The sequence below is a fragment of the Sceloporus occidentalis genome, unplaced genomic scaffold (assembly GCF_023333645.1).
Source record: "Sceloporus occidentalis isolate IW3139 unplaced genomic scaffold, rSceOcc1.0.p SCAF_1, whole genome shotgun sequence".
Taxonomy (NCBI): Eukaryota; Metazoa; Chordata; class Lepidosauria; order Squamata; family Phrynosomatidae; genus Sceloporus; species Sceloporus occidentalis.
In genome coordinates, this window is record NW_028316981.1 from 228,039,910 (window position 1) to 228,062,760 (window position 22,851).

The window sequence follows — 22,851 nt, forward strand, 5'->3', positions numbered from 1 at the left end:
TGGGGAAGAGGAGGGGAAAGAGTTCTTATTAAAGATTAATGATAGAAGAGTAGAAGGAATTTAGGAACAGCTAAGTACTGTGTTCTGTGGAACTTTAACTCCAGGTCACTAGTCATTTGATTTACAAGGCCACTGAAGTTGTGACTTTGAACCTGATTACTAACTAAACAGAGGGTTAAAGTCCTTTTGTATACACAATTGTCTTGGATGGACCAGCACTTTACAAGGAAAACTTTATATTGAAATACTTCCTCATATTTATATTTTGTTGTTGTTTCTTCAAATACCACAGAAATGAAACAAGTTTGTGCTGCAAGAGTACTGAGAATCTAAATACGTATCAGCTTGCTATAGCTTCATTTAAAAGAAAATACGTTAAATGTGAAAAAGAAATATGCATGTGTGTAAATATAGTACAGAAGTTCTCAAATAGTGGGTCATAATGCCACACCAGTGGTCCTTGCCAAATTATATGTTCTCTCTCCATACCAAAGCTAGCTGGGGAGGAGAGTACTGGTATGTGCAATGTCCTTTTTTTATCCAAAGAGGAAATTGATATCCACTTCTTTACATTACATATCTTGAGTCGCTTGCCACTTAGAGATGTTTCCTAATGACATCCATGTATCCATAGTACCTTGTAAACTAGATTTTAATTGTTCTAGAAATCCGGTAACACTGATCAATGGGATGAACTTGTATGCTCCCATAAAAGTTTTTGGTATATGAGGAACTATAAAATATATTAATTCTAAGCTAGATGATGTTCAAGTTAATCTGTTGCCCTTAAATTCTAGGTGTAAGCATTACAAACTGAATGGGTACATGAATGTTAAGGTTAACTTAATAATCATACCTAAGAACTGTTAAGGAAAATGGTTTCATCTTTGTATTCTAAGTGTTCTTACAGTCTGTAGTGTACAGTGTCAGAAAAGCTGTACCATGTGCATTTTCAAACACTGATTGCTTCTAAACATAGTTGCTTTGAGATTCTGTTTGTATGTTAAAAGTTTTGATGTGTTAATTCCACATGGCTCGCATAATTGCTTTATTCTGCTTTTCAAAAAAACTGAATTCTAAGGGAAAGAACTGCAGTTTTTCACTGAACTTAATGATTATTGAAAATGTTAAGTGTCTTGTTCTTATGCTTTAGTTTTTAAATGAGTTGGAAGAGAACTTTTGCACTTCAGAGAGTGCAAAGTGCTTGTGTCAAAATGTTCAAGTCTTTCTTGACTTGATAGTCTTTCCTATTTTTAGCACTGTCTAAAATAGTGAATTCCAGGATTTGAAAGAAAGTGAAAAAGTAGTTCAGTTTGTAAGGATATGATTAAGTTTCTGTTTAGGAAATCTGCATCTTTTATCGTTCAGTATAACTTTTCAATGTATTTTTCATTATATTATAGAACAGAATTGTAGTCCTCCTATTTTCTGTAGAAACAGAATTTTCTAATTTAATTCAAAACAATCGCACAGCTTTAGACATCAGGTTTGGCTTTTGCCCTTCACCCAGGACAACACACCAGGTCGACGACATTTCAGGATAACTGTTTGGCAGCCATTTTAGATACAGCCTGCGCTGAGAGCATGCTGGCTGCCAAAAATTGCAGACACTCTGTGCCAAAATACTCTTGGCAGTAGAGATAAACTTTGTAGAGATACACAGTCCAGAAATATCTTATAATTACAAAGCACAGGGGGCAGAATGTTTTTACAATACAGCTGTGCTAATGTAAACATTTAATTTGGCAGCCTTCTCCACCCACTTTTCAATTAACCGGGTTTATGCAGATACTTTAGGTCTGTAATAAACTTTATTGCTACTTCTCTTAGAGTACAGTTTATGAAACACAGATTTGAGGAGATGGGAAGTGGGGGCTTTCTATCCATTTTGCAAAGCAGGTTGAACATGTTACGCTGCCATAAAGGGGAAGCATCTATTCCTGTTTCAAAATGCCATAAGGCTTGGCATTACTAAAAAGCTTTGCTTTAAAAAGGTTACTGGGGATTGTCACCATTTGCTTTCTCCCAAAGAAAATAAGAGGATATTACTAGAAAGAGGTAAAATCACTGCGAACTACAAAGAGTGCTTGTACTGAGGATTGTTAAAAGACAAAAATTCTCAACATTGCATAATGGTATTTCCGTGTAAAGTTCTTAAGAACAGTTCTCCCCCTGTTATAATTACAATAATTCTCTGATAGCTGTGATAATTTATATAGAGAATAAACAAAACATTGCTTTTATATAAAGCTGGTTTTGAATTGGACCTAATGGGATACTCAAGAAGTCTTCTTGTGCAAATTTCTACATGTGGAAGCATATGCAAATTTTGTAGGAAAAATTACTGAACATTTTAAGTAATTATCTGTATAGTATTACAGTTTATGTTGCTTAGTGTGTGTTACATCCTTTAAATAGTTTTGGAAGAACAGAATTAATTAAAATTTAATAGGAGGTTGGATTGTAGAGCTTTCCCCTCATATGGCATATGAAATGATTACTAACGTGATGACACATGTAAATAAATCCAACACAAGTTTGAGTACTGTAAAAATTAATATAGAAAATCCTTTGAAACATTTTAAATGAAAATGAAATTTTGCACTCTGCTTTTGTATATTGAAACCTGTTTCTGTACATGTATCCTTGCCTGGATGAGGAATAGATTCTAAGTATTCCAACTGAGTGATATATATGTGTGTGTTTATGTGTGTGTGTGTGTGTGTGTGTTTGCGTGTGGGTCAGAAGGGGTTGTAGCCTTGGTTAAATTCCTCCCATTCTTTGTCCCACTTCTTAAACACATGAACACTCATCTCTTTCTTGTTCAGAGTTTTCAGTGTACAGTGCACCCTTTGTTTATGTGGGGGATCCGTTCCGGACTCCCCCGTATAAAACAACACATATGCTTGAGCCCCATTTAAATGGGTGCAGCGGTGGGACATGCCGCCCCTTCCTCCCCATGCCGCTTTCAGCATATGCTGAAAGCTGCATAAAGCGCACCCACATATGACACAGGTGCACTGTATTTAGCTCTCCTTGTTCCTGCAGAGGGTGGATGTGCTTGTGCATCCATATCAACTTTGTTTTCATGCTCTTGATTTGTAACTCCCAGGAAACAAATGAGTTAGATAGTTTCATGCCGCCTATCTACCACAGTGGTTCCAGTGTATTGGAATTCAAGTGTGCAGTGTTTTGTGGAACCTGAACATGCTTCAGGTGCATTGTATTGTTGCAATAGTCTTGAGATAAATAGTGTGACATAAACAAGCATCCAGAGCTGAACATGACTCTTGAGACAAGAATTAGAACCAATGGTTATGTCAGAACTGAAGCACAAACCAAGCAGGAAGAAGTCAGGACACATTAAAAAAGAAAAAGACTATTTCTGAAAAATTTCACCAGTTTTGAGAAGACTTGTCTCTGATAGTGTATAGAAACTGGAAGGAAATCATTTTTCCTAGAGTTTGTTGACTCTGTGAGTGTTTAAAAAAATCTTGGTTGATTTATGTCAAATTCCAGATGTTGCTTTAAGATTTCTTTAAAACTAGATGCCTAAGTGCATTTTGTGCTGGTCCAATAACAATGGATTCTTTTCAGTTTTGACAGCCTGAGGAGAGAACAGAATCCTTGGAGCAGTGAGAGTTGCCACATGTACTCTAGAACCTTGCCCTTCTTGGCTCATTAAAACTAGCACAGGGGCACTGGCCAAGTGGGTGAAAGGAATAGTCAACACCTCCTTATAACAAGGCATGTTTCCAACATGCCTATAAAGAGACAGCTGTCAGATTGCTGTTGAAATGACTTCCCTAAATCCTTCTATTATCAATAATTATTGATGAGTGTCCAACTTGACAATCTGTCATTGGTGAGTGTTCAGCATGTCACGTTATTAGATCATGTGGTGGCCTCTCATCTTTGGAGGTTGCTGAATGATCCATTTCAATCTAGCTTGGTTGGGGATGGAGATGGCTTTGGTTTCCTTGTTGAATTATCTTTTCTGGGAACTAGATAGGGGGAGTAAGTGTCTCTGTGTTCTGCCGTCCTCTCAGCAGATTTTGATATACAGTGGTACCCCGGGATACGAATGCGCCGCCTTACGAAATTTCCGGGTTACGAAAAAAATCCATGTAATTAAATGTTTCCGGGTTACGAAGGTTATCCCGGGTTACGAAGAAAATTTTTGGTGCTTTTCGGCGCGATTTCACACGAAATCGCGGCTTTCGCTATTAGCGCCTATGGGCTTTTCGGCTAGCGAAAGTTTCCGGGTTACGAAAGCGGCGGCGGAACGAATTATTTTCATAACCCGGGGTACCACTGTAATCAGCCATGCTCTCACTCTGGGCTACCTTTGCTGAGATAGTGCTTGGATGCACTGTTTTACAGTTGCACCATTCCTTCCTGGAGGGGCAATTTAAGAAGAAGGTACCAGGGAATTCTTGTTTGACTCCTTGGCTGCTGGCCTGTTGAATCCCTCAGGGCTCTGTTGTATCTCTTGTGCTGTTCAACAACTACATGAAACAACTGGAAGGGTTGTCTGGAATTTTGAGTTTTGATGTTAGTTTTATGCTGATGACACATAGTTCTTTTTCTCCTTTCTGCCAAGTGCCAGAAAGCTGTTGCAGTTCTAAACCAGAGTTTTGCACCAGTATTTTATTGCATGAGGGCAAATAAGTTGAGGCTTGATACAGATGAAATAGAGGTGCTCCTAGTCTGTCAAAAGGTAGATAAAGGGATAGGGATTAAATCTGTGCTGGACTTTAATTATATAGGTGTCCCTGCTTTTCAATGACTTATTTTTTGACTCATTCTTTTGAGCACTTTAAATTATTCCCAGAATCCATATATCTAACGTGTGGTCCACTCCTTTGACCACATGCTGAATTAATGGTTCTGTCTATACAGTACAATAATTTAAAAGAGTTGAAACAACAGATGCTCATTCTTTGATTCAAATGCATTGAGCAGGGTGGATTTTTACTTTTGACTGGGAAGTTAATGCTGGTTTCGCTAAGGTGATGATGGAATGGGCAGGGGAGGATTTACTAATAGGCTTTTATTTTTCTTGAAGGAACTTTGATACTTCTATGGCCATAGGAATTATTGAATGGGGGAGGTATACCATTTTAATTATATTTATTTTCTTTCTATGTGAGGGAGTATTTCAGCTGGGAAGTGGCATGGGCTAAAGAGAACCGTTCATGATTGTTCCTATTTTGACCTCTGCCAGCCAAAGTAGTTAAACAAAGGATGTAGCCACACTGCACAATTGTGGCAGTTTGATACTGGTTTAATTCCCATAGCTTTTTCCTATGGAATCCTGGGATTTGTAGTTTGGGGAGGCAATTAGAATTTTCTGCTAGAGAGCTGTATTGCACTCCTCTAAACTACAGCTCTCTAGCAGATAGTTCTATTATTCTTCCCAAATTACAAAACCCAGGATTGCATGGGATGGAATCATGGCAATTAAAGTGGCATCAAACTGTGCAGAGTGTGTACACCCCAGGAAACTTATTTCTTTGGTATGGATACAGTTACGTCTAACCTGGGATCCATGGCTTTTTCCTCTCCTAACAACTCCAAATAAGTCATAGTTGTTTTTTTTTATTCATGCTGCTTCTTATTCTGTCCTTAGGAGAGTAAGACAGATGCTGAAGAAACCACAAATAGCTCCTTATTTGTTTAGACATTCCTACTGGCAGGACTAGCCAAGTGGGAGCAGTTGCCAGCATGCGCAAACATGCTTGCTCATTTCCAATAAACAAGAATTCTGACATATTCTGGCTTATTGTTATCTGTAAGTCAGCCCCATAAGTGCCTAGGGGTATAGTGATGGTAAAGGCATAATTTTTACATTTACATGTCCTAATTATAAAGTGTCAGTTTAGTTGTTGTCAGAGAAACAAATAGACTTTGTATATATTATTGTTCATACTGAATTAATGTGAGTGTCATTGCATTTTAAATTAAGAAGGTTATACTGTAGTTGTTTAGTTTAGGCCTAAGCAGCATCTAAAACTAAAAGTGTGGCTCATGTTATCTGAGTGAAGTGCTATGAGTGTAGCAACTTCCTATGAATTGCTGATAGCAAATGCTAAAGATGCTGTTGCATTCTTCCTTTTCAAAGCACATTAATAAGAATAAAGTAAGTTCTCTTCATTCTGTAGTATATGGTTTAAAGAGATTAGGGTTTGGCATAGCATTCAGGTTTATCAGGCACTTTGAATTTAGGATGCACAATTCATCAGCCTTTTTCTTGGCATATTATATGGGCTTCCCCCACAGTTTTTGGTTTGGCAGTGAGATAGCTGGTTCACCCTGTTACAGAACTGTTTGCCAAGGAGACGTGGCCAGCTTTCTACTTCCTGTCTTCCTCTTTGTCCTGGCCTCGCCTTTGCTAAAACTGCCAAGTCATAAATGCCAAAAGCTTCTTGCAGAAAGGTCAAACGACTAGTTTAGAATCACCTGTGCCAATTTTGAAGTTCTTTTTATCTTTCTCTGTTTAGCGTTATGAAAAAAAGTGTAAACAATTGCCAGAAGAGAATGTAGGACTTTTTGGATAGTGTTTATAAACTGCATCGTTGCCAACTTTTCAGGATTAGTCAGCATAAAGTGTTTGAAGCAGAGTTCTATTTAAAACTGTGCCACACTTAGGAAGAAGTTAAAATATCTCTAATGTTCTTTTTGTTTTCCCTTCATTTTAGTCATGTACATTTTTCATTGACTCCCTCATAATAATAATAATAATAAACATAAACATAATAAGAGAGGTTTGTTTAAATAAGAAAGAATGCTTGCATAGATTGTTGTGATAGGTAGTGAAGTGTCTTTATGTGTTGAACTGTTTTGACTATTTAGTATTGACATTGTTGGGGAAGAGAATTTGTGTGACTATTATGTGCTTGATAAAGATATTAAATTTTGGGTTTACACTAACAAATGTGTAGTGTTTCTTCTTGACCTGTGAACAAGACAAACAACCCAACATAGTTCAAGAAACCCACAAAAAACTATGGATGCCAGCCATGAAAGCCTTCTACTTCACAACCCAGGAAATGTTTTGTTCCAGAGTTATTTATGTTCAAAACATTTGAGTCTCGTATGTCTTAAGAATTATCATCTTTGTTGGCAAATTGCTCACAAGCCTTAAGGCACTTTGGTTTTCTTTAAGCACATACAACTGAGTGGCTTCAGACATAGGTTAAAACATATTTTAGCACTATAGTAATGAACTTTGGCTTCATGTATTTCCTTTTTTAGAGTGACCACATGAAAAAGATGCCAGAGCTTCTTTGTCTGTAACAGCTGTATAAAAGATGGAATTTCAGTAGGTGTTGTTTCTGAAGCTTCCCCTGCTGAAATTCTCTTTTAAATAAAACTCTAAGAGTACAGAGCCCTTACTCTCTTTTTCATGTGGCCACACTCTACACCTACATCTCCAGGACTTTTATAAGGAGGTGAGAAAAGGAATCAATTGAATGGTTTTAATTAATCAGAATTTTGCAACCAGATTGGGAACTCTTATTATTTTAAAGTGTGGTTGTTGAAATAGGTCAAGAGCAGGAATCATAATTTGATTCCAGTTTCTTTCAGCCAGTTTTAGCTTAAATTTGTTATTGTCAAACCTAACAGAGAAATTTAGTTAATTTAGTATGTGGTCTTGGGTTCACCAAGTCTTATTCCAATAGGACTAAACTATGGCTTAATATTACATGTGAATCATACCAACACCTGATAAACAATAACTACTGAAAACTACAGATTTTGCTCATAGGATTTCTTCACCTCCATGAATGCTTAGGGTATTTCTAAAGGAATTGAATATCATTACATTCTACAACATAATGCCAAATTGAGGCTGAATGGGATCCCACAAAAGTAGTCATTTTGCAAATGAGGAGGAGTTCTGGCTTCTTTGACATACATATCTATAACTGTAAATCCTTCAGCAGCCATAGATTACTTTTAGTGTATCTGTAGAATATGGTCCTAGAGTTAATGGTGCTGAAATGCAATGTGTGGTCATAAGTAGCAGTATATTTGTTAGTGATGGAAGTTGGAGTGTAGGAAACACTCACTGTTTTGGTTAAAGAATGGGACTCTAAAATGAGGAAGAGTTTTGTTTTATTACAAAAAAACAATGGGGTATAAATAAACGTTTTATTTATTATTATTATTATTTAAGCCTTGAGCATTTGGTTTTAGAGAGGGAGAAGCAGAATTTCAATCTATGGTGATGTGCTGATTTTCCTTACAATCCTCTTTTCATCCTGTCCCATCATTGTACACATTGCTGTGTGTCCTGTCTTAAAGAATGAAATAAATTATCTTTCAAATTATCTTGTGGCTGTTCACTATACCACCTTACATTACATTTTTCTGTATGTACATCTCGACAGCACTTTGCAGGTGTATTTTTAAAACTCATACTTTAAATGTTCATGAGAACATTTGTATAGCACCCTGTGATCATTGTTATTGTCTCAGTAGTGTATACGAAAAATAGTTCCTATGTTAAACATGGTTAACCAAAGATTACATTGAGACAAAGTGCTAATACGTATATAACAATGCTGATTCAGTCACTTTTTAATCTCCTACTTGCCCCTTTCCACATGGATTAAATACAGTTGGCCATCCATATCCATGGATTCTGCATCCATGGATTCAACCATCCATGGCTTACTGTCAATTTTTTTCCTCATCCCCTAGTACCATCAACAATATTTTTCTACAAAAATAATGAGTAAAAAAATTCAATAAGCATCATTGTAAGTCAAGTGCTGCAACATATACCTGTGTATGTGAAACTCTCCTCATATTAGCCGTTTGCAGGAATTACCTTGGAAGTGGGCAATAACCTTAGCCCATGTGGATCACAAAATAAGCCCCTAATGGGTCCACGTGAATTGGCCCCCAATTTATTCTCATGTATTTCCTAATCTTGTTTGATAGGATGCTATCCACCTTGTGTATACTCTGTTTTTGAATGGTTTGTTCAGGTGAAATACTTTGTTTTGTGTCTCAGACTCATTGTTTTAATGATTATCTCTTTGATATTCATATTTTATTTCTATTTTTATTGGGAAAAGCAGCATAATTCATATTTCTTGTTACAGAAGAAAGACAATTCATTATGAGTAGCCTACTATTTGGAGTGAGTGGTGTGAAGGAATCTCTTCATTTCATTTGTGCATTTTATTCCCAGAAATATAGTATGTTGAACAAACATGGTAAGCTATCCGTAGATTAAAACTAAGGCTTTAGGCAGACATATGATACAATGAAATGTGATTCATACGATAGTAATTCACCTTATTCTCTGATAGATCCAAGCAGCTGACTTAGCATGCCTGGGAAGAAAACACATTAACTAAAAATGTTTCTTTTTGAAAAAGCTGAGCTTGAAGACCTTGATTTAGAGAACAGTTGATTTTGCTACTATCTCCACACATTGCTGATTTCATTTATCTGGGAAAAACCTTACAATTTGTCCCTATTTTTTTCTTTAGACCTCAACAGTGTCTAGGTGGGATGAAAGATAATGTTGCATTGGAAAGCCTAGCAGATGTTAGAAACATAAAATGCATACATAGCTGATCATCCAGAAGTTAACCAGGTGCTGCAGTCCTGTGTACATACTTGCAAGCTAGAAAACGATGTAGCCATCAGTCATGAATTAAATCAGACCGTACCTGTGGTAACGTTAAGTTGGATATACTATGTAGTAAAGCATTACATTTCTGAAAGCTTTCAATAAAGGAGTGATGTGAACACAAAGTCAGAACTAAGTTTTAAAGACATATAGTGTGCTTTTGGCCTGGGCAGGGTGTTGGAGAAAACTCAAAGTAATCATAACTAATTTGGAAGAATGCACAGATCTGAAGGCCTGTTTTTTTTTTTTGGGGGGGGGGGGGGGCAGAATGAAAAAAAAGCCTGTGTTCCTTCCCTCCCCCTTCCCCCATAGCTTTATTTTTCTGGAAAAAATGGGGGGAAATGCATTATGGGATATTTTCAATTAGAATGATGAATAAAATATTTAAGACAGGATGTTCATATATTTATTCCACTGCATTATTGTTATGTGGCAGGTAAACTTTTATGTAAAATTGTGTACAGAAGTACAACTCAGGTCTATAGGCAGGTGCCATCACTCAAGCCATCAGCTGCCAGTCCTCAGTGACTTTCGGGAAAGAAAGAAACAGTTACAGCCAGTGGACATAAATATAGTACTTGTCCCTGGTACTTTAGGGACAAAGCATTAATTTATAGTATCAAGGGCGGGTTACAGACCGCCCATATATATATATATATATATATATATATATATATATATATATATATAATTGCTATAATTAATATTACAGATAGCAATGCTTCAGTTGGATTAAACAGGAAAAGAGTTTAAATAAAAAGACTAAGGGTGTGTCTGTACTGCAGAAATAAAGCAGTTTGATACCACTTTAACTGTAGTGAATTTATCCTACGGAATCCTGGGATTACTAGTTTGCTGCAACACCAGACCTTTCTGACAGACCAGGCTGAATACCTCAATCCCAGGATTGCACAGAATAGGGCCATGACAATTACAGTGGTTTCAAATTGCTTTATTTCTGCAGTGTGAAAGAGCTGTAAAACAGAACTCTTGTGTTAATGGTGAGGGAAGATGAAGGGTGCAGTCCTGCAACATCTGATGGGCCACTTTAACTGTGTTAAAGGGAACATCGCCCTGCAGACTCCCTCACAAAACATAAGCAAGGCTTTATTGGTGTTGAAACATCCATGCAGTCCCATGCCTTAAAATGTGTAGAAAAGCACAATAAATTACTCTTACTCAGAGAAGGGACCCTATAAGTGGGCTCTCAGATAGAGAAAGATCTTCACTTTTGTAACCTGTGTCCCACTAGATTTCTTATAAGCCTACACCATAGACAAGCCAAACCTTTCAGTGGTTATAGCTACTTATAATGGAATTGTGCCCTGTGTGGGAAATCTAGGCTGTGCAGGAGAGATTTTCTGCAGCCTTGGCACCAGACCAGCATTGTTTACAGTATGCAGTCAGGCCTCCACCCACTCTTGTTCAATAATGGCAGCCGATAAATCTCTTGTCTTAATGGCCTTGAAATGTAGTGTGTACCCTAACACAAGTTATAACTGAGATGTCTGCTGAGCTTTTCTTTCTGTTCCCTCCAAAGCAGAGCTTTTGTTACTGAAATAAGCAAGGGAGATGGCCTTGTAGCAGGTGGGGGCAGCATATGATGTGGAGAATGAAGTTTCTTTTTCTGCCCCCAGGGTTCTTAAGTCTGGAGTGTTTCATTTCTTCCAGCTGTGGGGTGTGTCTGCAAGGAACTGCATTGTGTGTTCCGCCCATTAAATTAAGACATGCAAAAATGCCCAAAGCTATCTACCTATCACAGTGTTCTTCCATCTGCTCTTTTTTGTATTTAATTTCCAAATTATTTCCTTCATCTTTTTTATATAGCAGATTTCAGGACTTCCAACTCCTAATGCTCAAAAATCAACATTGTTTTAAACCCCCCCCCCCTTGTGAAAGTAATGGAATAAACATGAGAACCAAATAGTAAATATTTTGTTCAATTTTAAGCACTGCAACTTCAACAATATATCGCATCCTGGTCAAAATTTTATGGCAAAAAATGTTAAAATTTAAAACAGATTTTACCACAACTTTGTTCACTTTATGGATTCAGTAAAATTGGGTCTCAGACATAACAGATCAAATGTAAAATTTAAGTACACTTATTCTGCAAACACACAAAGGAATACATAGTTGGTTGTTTATAAACATAGGAGTATATTTAATTCCCATCCATATCTTTTTGGCCAAAGTATGTACTCTCTTGAGAGGCTGTTGAGGTGCAACTGCCATGTTGGACTGTTCATCAGTGACATGTTCTAGCAAATTCAGGTGTCAATACCTTATGGGAACCACTGCAGTCTTTGTGTGTGTGAAACAGTGAGTCTTCTTCGTGGTGTTCATGACTCATATGGATTATTCTGTGCCTGTGTGGAGATCTTTGCAAGCTTTTAGACCTGTGTTTTGGCAATAAACCTCCCATTTCACCCACATACATATAAAGTGTGTTCCAGCTAAACCCAGTTCCTTTTCACCCACCATGATGTTAGGATCATTAGAAAGTTTAATTGTTTTGTCATCAGTTCATCCATTTGTGTTGTCTCTCTGAAGACTTTCTTCAGAAAGTGTCTAGGCTATGGGGAGAAGTTCCCGTATTCTAATGTTCATGTGTATTTTCTCTGCCTGGGCAAGGACCATGTGGTTGACTCATGGCCGTATTGCCAAACCTTTATGTAGCATGCAAGGTGGAACAGAGCTTCCTGTCTTAAAGCTCTTCTGTGGAAAGGGGCCCTCTAGACTGCAGCCCTTGCAGCACCAAATAAGCCACTTCATACAGCTTCTGAAGGCAGATAGGCTGTTTTCCTGAGGACAGTAAAGATACAATAGGAGCAGGTACAGTTGGCCCTTAGTATCTCTGAAGGTTCTGTTCTGGACAGCACCCCCCACAGATGTCAAAATCCACAGGAGCTCAAGTTGCATGGTTTTTAATGGTGGTGCTTATGCAGCCACATAGCCGTGGCTGCACGCACACACTGCTATTAGGTCCAATAGAGCTTGCCATCTATGGATGCTCAAATCCACAGATGGCAAGCCCACAACTGCAAGTTTAGCAAATAGATGGGAATCAGATGAGTTAAAAGTAGAATGTACATGGGAGGAGATACAAAAACTTCAACTGACATCAGGTATGAGCTGTCACTGAAAGAGGTTGGCATAATTATAGTACCTGTGTTTTTCTGCTCTAGGGACATACGCTTTCCTGAATGGATTTTCTCAGACAGTTTGTATTTTTTGTCTTTGAGAAATGATAACCCAGAACTGCAAAGTCAGTGCTGCTCTCATGTTGGTATTATGGAATATCTGAAACTAGAATATGTGTACAGGTGTATACATAATCATTTCCAGTTGATACAATAAACATATGACAAGCTACAACATGATTCTTCAGTTCGGGAAAAACATTGGCACATTCTGAAGATAATTGTGTACAACCTGAAGAGGTGTGTGCCTGAATGAATAATTCTTATGACTTGATCATTGCACCAGACACATTGGTATTTTAGTATTTATTTATTTGTTACATTTATCCTACATTTCTTCCAATAACATCAAGGCAGCTAGCATCAGGACCAGCCCTATAATTTGTCAAAGTGCGATGGGCAGTTTCAGATAACAGATTTTGGGCACCACTTGAGGGCATATTGAGTATGGGGCTGTAACATCTACAGATTCAGGATACCTTATAGCTCAAGATAACTCTTCATGCATTTGATGAAGGATATCCTGTCATAGTGAGCTGGTGTGGCATAGTGGTTTGAGTGTTGGAATATGACTCTGGAGACTAGGGTTCAAGTCCCAGCTCAGTCATGAAGCCCATTAAGTGACCTTGGGCAAGTCACATGCCCTCAGCCTTAGGGGAAAGAAATGGCAAACCTCCTCTAAACAAAATCTGCCAAGGAAAACCCCATGATAGGTTTTCCTTAGGGTTGTCTTAAGTTGGAAATGACTTGTAGGTACACAACAAACAACAATCCTATCATAGATTTACTAGTCTTTCAAGTCCCATAAAATTCTCTGGTGTTAAAAGGTATTTAATGCCATCAAGGATTTGACGGTGGTCTTTTAATACCAAATTCTTTGTTATTAAAAGGTTGTCAGCTATGTATGTGTTAAAATATCCAGGACTAAGTGGTTTGTTCTCTGCTAAGAATTTTTCATTCACCCTTCAGATCATGTTTACTAGAGCGGGCACACCTCAAATATCAGAATATTTGTCCAGCCCTTGCTAGGATGGGTGCAGCAACCACAGTTCTGACATATTGATTTGTAGCATGCAGACCTCTTTTGCCATCCTAGTAGGCCAACATTACTTACTTGAGTTGTGCTGCTCTGATACAGTGGGTACTGGCAAATGAAGAGGGGAAGCTAGTAATGATTGCAAATCACTGAAGCATTAATTCATGATGAAACCAATGTGATAAAAATCAATGGGTGTTTCTCAAAGCCATAAATACATTCTTCTTATGTGTTTCTAGACAGAATGCTCTTTCTAGAGTAAGGGTGGGGTGGGGAAACTGTGTGTTATTGCAATCTACGTTATGAAACTTCACCACAACTTGCATAGGTTAATCTCTACAATTAGGAAGGGAGCTAAAAACATGATTTTTAAAAGAAAGGTTGGAATCTTAGAAAATTGCTTTTCACATAGTGAATTCCTTAGCAGATGTTGTGATCGATTGTTTAGCTTTGAGTACTAATTTAAAGCTGTATGCTTGGGAGTATTTCAGTGGGCCCTCCACATTCTCTGGGGTTGGGGGCAAAGGACACCCATGAAAGTGGAGAAAGTACAAATTTAAAAAAATACATTTTTTTTTACTTCAGAGAACACCTCTCTAGGGATCTCTAGGTCCTCCAGCATAACACTGGGATCATCATCTGCTAGATGTCGACCATAGAATTGTGCTGGAAGACCTACAAATGCCTACAGAAGCATTCTTTCTAGAAATCTGTAGGTGCTCTAGTGTGACTTTTGGTGGAAGTTGTCCATAGAGTTGTGATGGAGGACCTAGAGAGTCTTAGAGAGCCCAAATAATCAAATCTACAAAAGCCAAACCCGCAGATGTGGAGGGTTGATTGTACATACCCGTGAATGACAGAATTTGAAACTATTGCTTTCTTACCTTCCATGTGGTCATCCCAGGATCATTTCAACAAACACTGTTAGGAATAGAATAGCCTGTTCCAGTGGACATTATAAACCTGTAGGTTTTTATTGCTGAACAAAATAATAATTGCTGCACAAAATGATAATAATAATCTTTGTTGGAACCTTAACACAAAGTTTATTCCACCACGCCCTGGCCAAATTAAAAACAAAACATATTGAGATGCTTGGTCATTTACTAGATAGCAAATCTTACTATCTTACTCAAAATGCATCAGTACATCACATCTGTTTTCTCTTTCTGATCAACCAAGGGAGAATTCTGTGCAGAATCACATGTGTGCTCAGATGATGTACATAAAGATATAGATATGGATATACATGGGTGTTTATACATCAGTGGTCAACCAAATTCTTTTGAATAGACATCCTTGTCAGAGCCTATAGCTCTTTGTCAATAATGTGCACAATTAGGGTTGGATGATTATGCATAAGAATTTTTCAGCGGAATAGTCAGGTGTATTCCAGATGTACCAGTATAATCATACAGAAAATTGATTTGTATTATCCTACATGAATAGGAAAATATGAAGGAGCTTTATCTTGTTCTTCAGGACTTTGTTAAATGACTAGCAAATGGCTGCATCTGTCTCTTGACTTTCTCCCCTTTATCTATAACAATTATTAAAAATGTCATTACTATGACTTTTGATGTATAGTTCCAGGGTTCAGAGGAAATATGGTGGAATCATCAGAAATTTTAGGGAGAGCATTTGTCACAGTTGTTTGTAGAGTGCAGATGTTTCCTCTTCCATGTTGACTGCAGATATTGTAATCCAACTATTCTGAAGGGTGCTGACTTGAGGAAGGCTGATATAAATGATGAACTACTGTGTGACTCTTGAACTGAGGGAACCAGGGTTTGGTTCCCTGTAGATAGTTTACAAATGCCAAACCTTCTTGAGACAGGGTAGTTACTATAAGGATTCCACACTACTTCCATTTGTATTCATGCCAAGATGAAAGTGTGTGTGTGTGTGTGTGTGTGTGAGGGGGGTGTATGTGGGAGGCCTTATTGTATCTCAGACTCTTCTCTGTTCACCAAACAATAATTTAGCCTTGTTAACCAGGAACTAACTTAAATGGCTTTCATTAATGCTTTTTTTATCATTAGCATAAGATATATGGTGAAATGTGAAACAGTAACTGAGGGCCAAAACACGCTGCAGAAATAATCCAGTTTGAGACCTCTTCAACTGCCCTGACTCAATGCTAGGGAGTTTTGGGAACTGTAGTTTTGTGAGATGTTCAGCCTCCTTTGTCAGAGAGCTCTGGTGCCACAATAAACTATAATTCTCAGGATTCCCTAGCAGTGAGCCAGGGCAGGTAAAGCAGTGTCATACTTGATTATTTCTGCGGTGTGCTTTGGCCCAAAATCATCTGCATGGTCTCACACACTTTCTCTGAATTTAGGAGTGAATAAATCTTCTCAGTCCTTCCTTTCTCATCTGCCCTGCTTCATGAAGACTTTTTTCACTGCCATCCTCTTTCTTCAAGCTGTTTCTGTACTTTGTTTTGTCCCTCTGTAATGCAAAATACAGGAGGGGAGAATGAAAAAGGTTGCTATTTGAACTAGCACAATACATTAAAATGGTCAGCAGTCATCTCATTTCCTCTGGTGTTTATGAAACCATATAGCAAAACTCAATTCTGATTTCTCTGAGAACATCAAAAGCTACAGTCAAACAAGGAATAAATACAAGCCATAAATCTTACATTAAAGCAAAAGGGGAGAGGATCAAAGAGCTGCATGATGGGTGAGGGGAGAGAAAGATAGTATTCTTTATTCTCAAGATATTTCACAATAAACTCTTTGTCATAAGAAGTATTTAAAAGTAAATATGATGATTGAATTGGTACAGCCTTTCAGTCCTAATGATTTAACACTTATAATTTTGAAATGAGTTTGATATCAGAAATATGTTACTAGGGGAAGTTTTCTGATTAAAAGTATTGAGAAGCTAAGGAGATCTACTTGCCTTACTGAAATATGAAGAGCATTTTCCTTGAGAAAATGTTCCTCAAATTACATTGAAGAATGAATGTACTTTACCTACTATATACTTTACTATATACTGTAATATATTGTGAACAATTTTTCTGAGTGTTAGAGCCAGTTTGCTTGAGTACATTTTACTCTGGCTCATTGCAGGATTCATGTTTTACTTCCATTGAAAAGTATTGTGTTTGAGGCAAAATGGAAGTTCTTTTCACAGTGGTTGGTCTCTGAATGATCATCCACTCTAACATGCACTTTTTGCTTGATACCGTCATCATCAAGGCAAGAAATACTGTGGAAAACAGTTCTTAAGTAATATCATTTTGTGCTATTGGCCCAAATACATTTGGAGATGATCAGCTAATAGCTGCTGGTGCCCACTGTGGGTTCTGTGACATAATTTAAGGTATGGTGCTTATTTTTTTTATCACACTGGGAGTATGTTTGAATTACATTTTAAAGTTTATTAGGGTAATCACTCAGGTTTAAACATAGGAATTGAATGAATACAGTGGGCTATGATATTGATGGGCTAGCCACCTGTGGATTGAAGGTCCTGCAGATCAGCCCATCATGGGTGGCCCAGAACCAAACCCTCATTGGTAGGAAGGGTCCACTGCAATCAGTTTAGTGTTCAGTTTCTTCTGTGCTGTTTCCTTATTTCTTCTACCTAGTGTTTCCTTTGCTCACATAGCATATGGGATTTAATTTTTTTCATTTTTAAATTGCAACTCCAAGAATCTGGGAGGCTGTTGGGATTTGTCACAATTGAAGACCACAAAGTAATCTTTCCAGGCTCTGATTAACTTTCACAATAGGCCCTGGATTAATCACTTAGTACTTTTCTGAAGCGGTTAGCAAGGATGTAGCAGGCAGTTATAACCTAAGTGTTAAATAGCTAGTATTGGTCACTGAACCTTATGTCTTCTATTGTCTTTCTTGGCTATTAGAATGATATATGAACAAAGACTGTCCTAGACCCTTATTCCAGAGGCTGATAACACCTTTTTCCTCATCTTTCCTTTTGTCCATTGCACATCCTCCTTGAGCATGTGCTGGAAGACCTACAAATGCCTAGAGAAGCATGTGTAATAACTAGCTCTCTCTGTGGTCTTCCTGCTTCATTCAGTTCATTTTGTAACTTCACAGGATATAGAAGGAAATGTAGCTGATAACAGCCAGGTTAAAACAAAGGGGATTATAATCACTGCAAGAAGTAGAGAACATGAAGCTGAATTCTGGGAGATCCATTCCTAAAATGATGCTCTCCAAGTTTAGTGAATTTTGGGAAACCCCCCCCCCTTTTTTTTTTTTTTTGCATCATTCTAGATCCATGGTGTTTGGGTTCTCATGTTGGGGGTTGGCATACAGCTAACTGGCTGCTGAATCTTTCTGAGCTGCGATTGAACTTCATTGTTTTACATGTGCCCATGGAAATTGTTTATCTATTGAGCCTCCTGTCCTTCTCCAACCAATGTGGAATTACTTTTTTACCCATTGGTTTTTCTGAGCAACAGAACTGTATTAATTGAAGCAGTATTCACAAAGATAAATAGCCCCCATTTGCTGTTGTTCCTGAAAAAATATATAGTCATTTTGGCTTTAACTACCACTTTGGAAGACTAGAATTACACTGCAATTATAAGAGAAGTTAGTATTAGAAGAGCCATATTCTCTCGTTTAACAGTTAAACATATACTCTGTGTCATCCAGTCAATTGAATAGCTACACTAAAACAATGTCCTGATAAGTTTTTGTTCTTTAAAATGTGGTATCTTTTTTACCCAAAAAGAAAATGCATTGAATGAGCCATTACCCATTAATTAAACTAACTTACCGTAAGTGAACAATTTAAGTGTTCATTTTACATTATTCCTAAATTATGCAAGTAGAGAGAGTAGCACTAAGGAAGCATGAGATAGAGCTAGGGGGCCAAAATCAGTGTGTGTTGCTTCATACAGCAACTAAAGTGTGGGCATATAATTACCCAGTGCCATAGCTATATTGTATTTGCAAATGTTTGCTTCATAGGGACCTTGTGAAGTTCTTTCAGTGGTAACAAAGAATCTTATATCAATTTAAAGAATATTTGACATGTGCTTTTGTAGATATAAGGGCCAAGCAAGACATGCACAACATTGTTAAACATTTGGTTACTGGGTTTGACTGCATAGAAATGAAAGGTGAATTTTTACAACTAAAATGTTTATCCAGAGAAGAGGATCATATCCACCTTTACCCTCATTTTATCTTGCTCTGCTTCTACATTTTTCCTACATCCTGCCTCTATTATTGAAAGTGAGCTGGATTGAGGAAAACATCTTAAAACACTTGAGCTTCAAGGTGGTACTGTTTTGCCTTCTGTTCTTGTACGCTCTTTTTGGTGTGAAGGGTTCACTACTAGCCCATACATGCTTTATAGTCAAACATATACATAGCTTGATCCTACAGTATAGTTGTTAAGATGCCTCAAGATTATTGCTTTGTTTGCAACAGACTAGCATAGGTTAAATAAAGTGAAATATTTTTTGTGGTGATCCTGAGACAGAAAATACAATTGTCAATATTTTGAACTGTGTTTCACATTTATAGATTTTGATTGATGGTACAGCTGGTTGGAAAGAGAGGCTTGGAGCAAGAAGCTGCATAGGTGGAAGTCCCTTGAAGAGCAGGTCCACTCCTACGCAGTGCAATTTTTGAGTCCCTTGGACCTTGGAAGGTCCTTGTTGAGGGTTCAGAGGATTTTTCAGAAAAGGCTACAGTGTAGCATGGCAACTGCCATTTAATTAGAGGTCTAGTTATACTGCTAGATCGGTTGTAGAAATATACCAAAATCTTTTGGGACCGGCTCACAGAACTGTAGAAAAATGGAAAAGCACTCTTAGGGGCAAAGCAGACAGCCAGGTTGGAGCAGCCAGAGGCCACTCCAGCCCTGGTCACCCCCCAATTGGCATGAGACCATGGTGACTGGATGTCATGGTCCCGAGGCTGGCCACCACTGTGGTCCCGAAAGGGCCACTGGCAAGGATTGCTTTTTCCCCCAGTAGCCTCAAGCTGCCATAGGCAGCCTCAGGCCAAGTTGTGTCTACTCCGGGGGTGTGCATCATGTGCATGTATGCCCCCAAAGCAGCCAGAAGCTACTCTATCTTGTCCTTCTGTTTCAGGCCATTTATTTACTCTTTACTGCTTAAGTGAAAGTTTACACAGTGCTGCAAGTTCTGTTTTTAACACGAGATTGCACATACTTTTTTGCAAGCTCTTGTTCAAACTGAGTGACTTCTTTAGACTTGATTTTGATGTTCTCATGCAGAGTGATAAGGAGGAAGGTGAAAAATGGCCATTCCATGAGGAGCTTCAGCATGGGGAAGTACATCCAGTTTCTTGCTCTTACTGCGTGCATGAACTTTTTTTTAATAGAACATTTTAAAATTAAATTCTAGTCATCTTTTGGGTCAGCTACATCTTCCACATTGAACAAGAAAAATTGATGTTCTCATCAATCTTTGTGTTTCAAATCATTTGCGTCTTTCTTCCTGATTAAGTCTTTCAGCATGATAGCATTCCAACTCTCAGGGTTTTTTAAAAAACTTATCACAAATTTCTTCTTTGTGCTATATTCCTGAATAAAAAATATTACTTTAGTTCTAAGAGCCCATATATTAAAATATAGTTGAAGTACACAATATTTCCCAGATGGGTAAGATTAAACATCAGTTTCTTTTTCCTATGGAGTCCAGCAAGTTTTGGAAAGAAACTTCATTCTTTCATCTCCATCCACATGTGGCAGGAGACCTATGTAAATCTCTTCTTAAACTCATGTCAAAGAGAAGTTCATCCAGTATTATGAGAGATGGGAAGCTTATTTCATATCCTTGAAAGACACATAAATCTTTTCAACTTAAAAACAAAACTTTGCTTAGCAAAAATGTACCTCATTAAAACAGCTGGGAAAAGTTGTTCATTTTCCAGGAATATAACATGTGGTTGTTATCAATGGCATAGAAAATATTTGAATTAAGCAGCAAGAATTAAAAATTTAAAGAGCTCATACACAGAATACAAAACTGAAATGTTTGTCTAGTGAGCTATACATTCTAATAGGCTTTTATAAGTCCACTAATTTCTTTAATGTGTATCAAAACTGAATCTACTCCGATTGCTCTGCTTCATAAGTAGGGCAGTTAAAAAATAAGCAAGGGCTGAGTCAGTTTATTAATTTAGATGAGATTACAAATCCAAAACACATTACGTAATGGTGATTTAATTACCACTTGTGTATACTTAATGAAAAACATTCCACAGAAACGTTAACAGTTTGACAATGGGTAGCTTGGTAGAAGGTACTGGTATAAAAATATTGTTGAAACTGGAAAAAAGAAAATGACCAAAAAGTTTTTCAGTGATTAATATTAAAATATAAATGCATGCTCCCTTTGCTTTACGCTGAATTACATTGACACCCCACAACCTTTTGAGCCTATGGGATTCATGGGCAAACATAAAAAGAAGCTGAATATAGTAAATAAAATATATATTTGTAAATGTGCATGCTTTTTATCTGGGATAGCACCAAGCTGCAATTGGATTGAGCTTTACAGTGGAGTAAAGCTGTATATGCTACACAGTGAACCTTCATACATCCAGTGCTTGGCTGTGCAGCTGTACCATAAAAGCATAAATCCAAAGCACAAACCTTGGTACCTTTTCAGTGGGATGCCAATAAAACACAATTAAATCATAGAACACATATGTGGACACAGAGGTGCCCTATGATTCTACTGTAGATTGTGGGCAGCCCCTCTTAATAATCATGAGGATACTTAAGATTCAGTGACTTGGATCAATGCTTCCACACCCTGGCAGCCCTGGCTTGTACCAGATCTGTGGTTTTTATTTTGTAGTGTACAGATCTAAACACATTTTTCATTGTGATAGTGGGGGAAGTTGGTGTAAAATAAATATGTGCATTCAGTTCCAAGGTTGGATTGGGAGAAGAGCCAATCTTGGCAGAGAAGAAAAGTGAGGGAGAAAAAAACCCTTAAAACTGGATAAACCTGACTAAGCAAGGGAAGGGGCAGTAGTAGAAAGTATTTCTGTGGACCAGACAAACATGTTGATTCTGAAAGGTAGGAGATGAAAAGACACAGTCTCAAGGGCCTTGACATCCTAAGCAAGTTTACTTATTTAGTTTAAATAGGATTGTATTGTCCTCTCAGGAACCATGCCCCCCCCTTAACTGGCATTCAAAAAACTTTTTTTTTAGTTTGGCAAGATCCCCCCCCCCATTGCAATGCATACAGTCTCTCTCCCAGAGATATGAGAAAACAATGAAAAGGGGCAGCTTAGATGATGAATACGTGTTTAGGTAAGCAGTCTAATCAGCCAGCAGCACACACAAATACTGAAACTATCCAGGGTGATGATGAGAATGGAGGGACTGGTAGCTGAAGATCTCCTTGTGGGGAGGTCACTCATACTGTCACTGCAACATATGAATTGTGAAAAATTATCCTTGAACTGCCAACCTGCCAATTTTGCAGTCCATCAGAGTCAGCGCCTTAACCTCTGAGCCACCATGTCCCCTAACTTCTCTATATTGTGTATCCCCAGTTGTGGTGCTGCTACTGCACTCTTCCTCCCCCCGCCCCAATCTTTTACAAAGCATAAATAAGCATAGAGAAGGTGTGAGGCATTCTACAGACTTTTAGCACAATCTCCCAGCAGGATCAGTGCCTTCCACAGACACCACCTTGGAGAAGGCAGAATTAGATAATGATAGGATTACTATTTTGAGGTTGCAAGCAACCTAATGAAGTGGCACAGGTGTAATCAAATGTTTGCTAATGATTATATTATAGACTTAAAGCAGGTGGTTCTGTAGTGGCAGGCACTAATGTACAACACTGTTGAAGTAAAAACTACTTGGAACAAAGGTTGTTGTTGTTGATGTTGTTCTTGTTGTGTGTCTTCAAGTCATTTCTTATGGAGACCATGACCCTTTCATGGGGTTTTCTTGGCATGTTTCCTCAGAGG

At 37.9% G+C, this 22,851-nt stretch overlaps 1 protein-coding gene across 13 annotated transcripts in view; it reads left to right on the forward strand.

Annotated features, from left to right (window-relative positions):
* The window catches only part of NFIB (nuclear factor I B), a 328,904-nt gene that overhangs the window by 205,292 nt on the left and 100,761 nt on the right, over positions 1-22,851 (forward strand). The window lies entirely within an intron of this gene.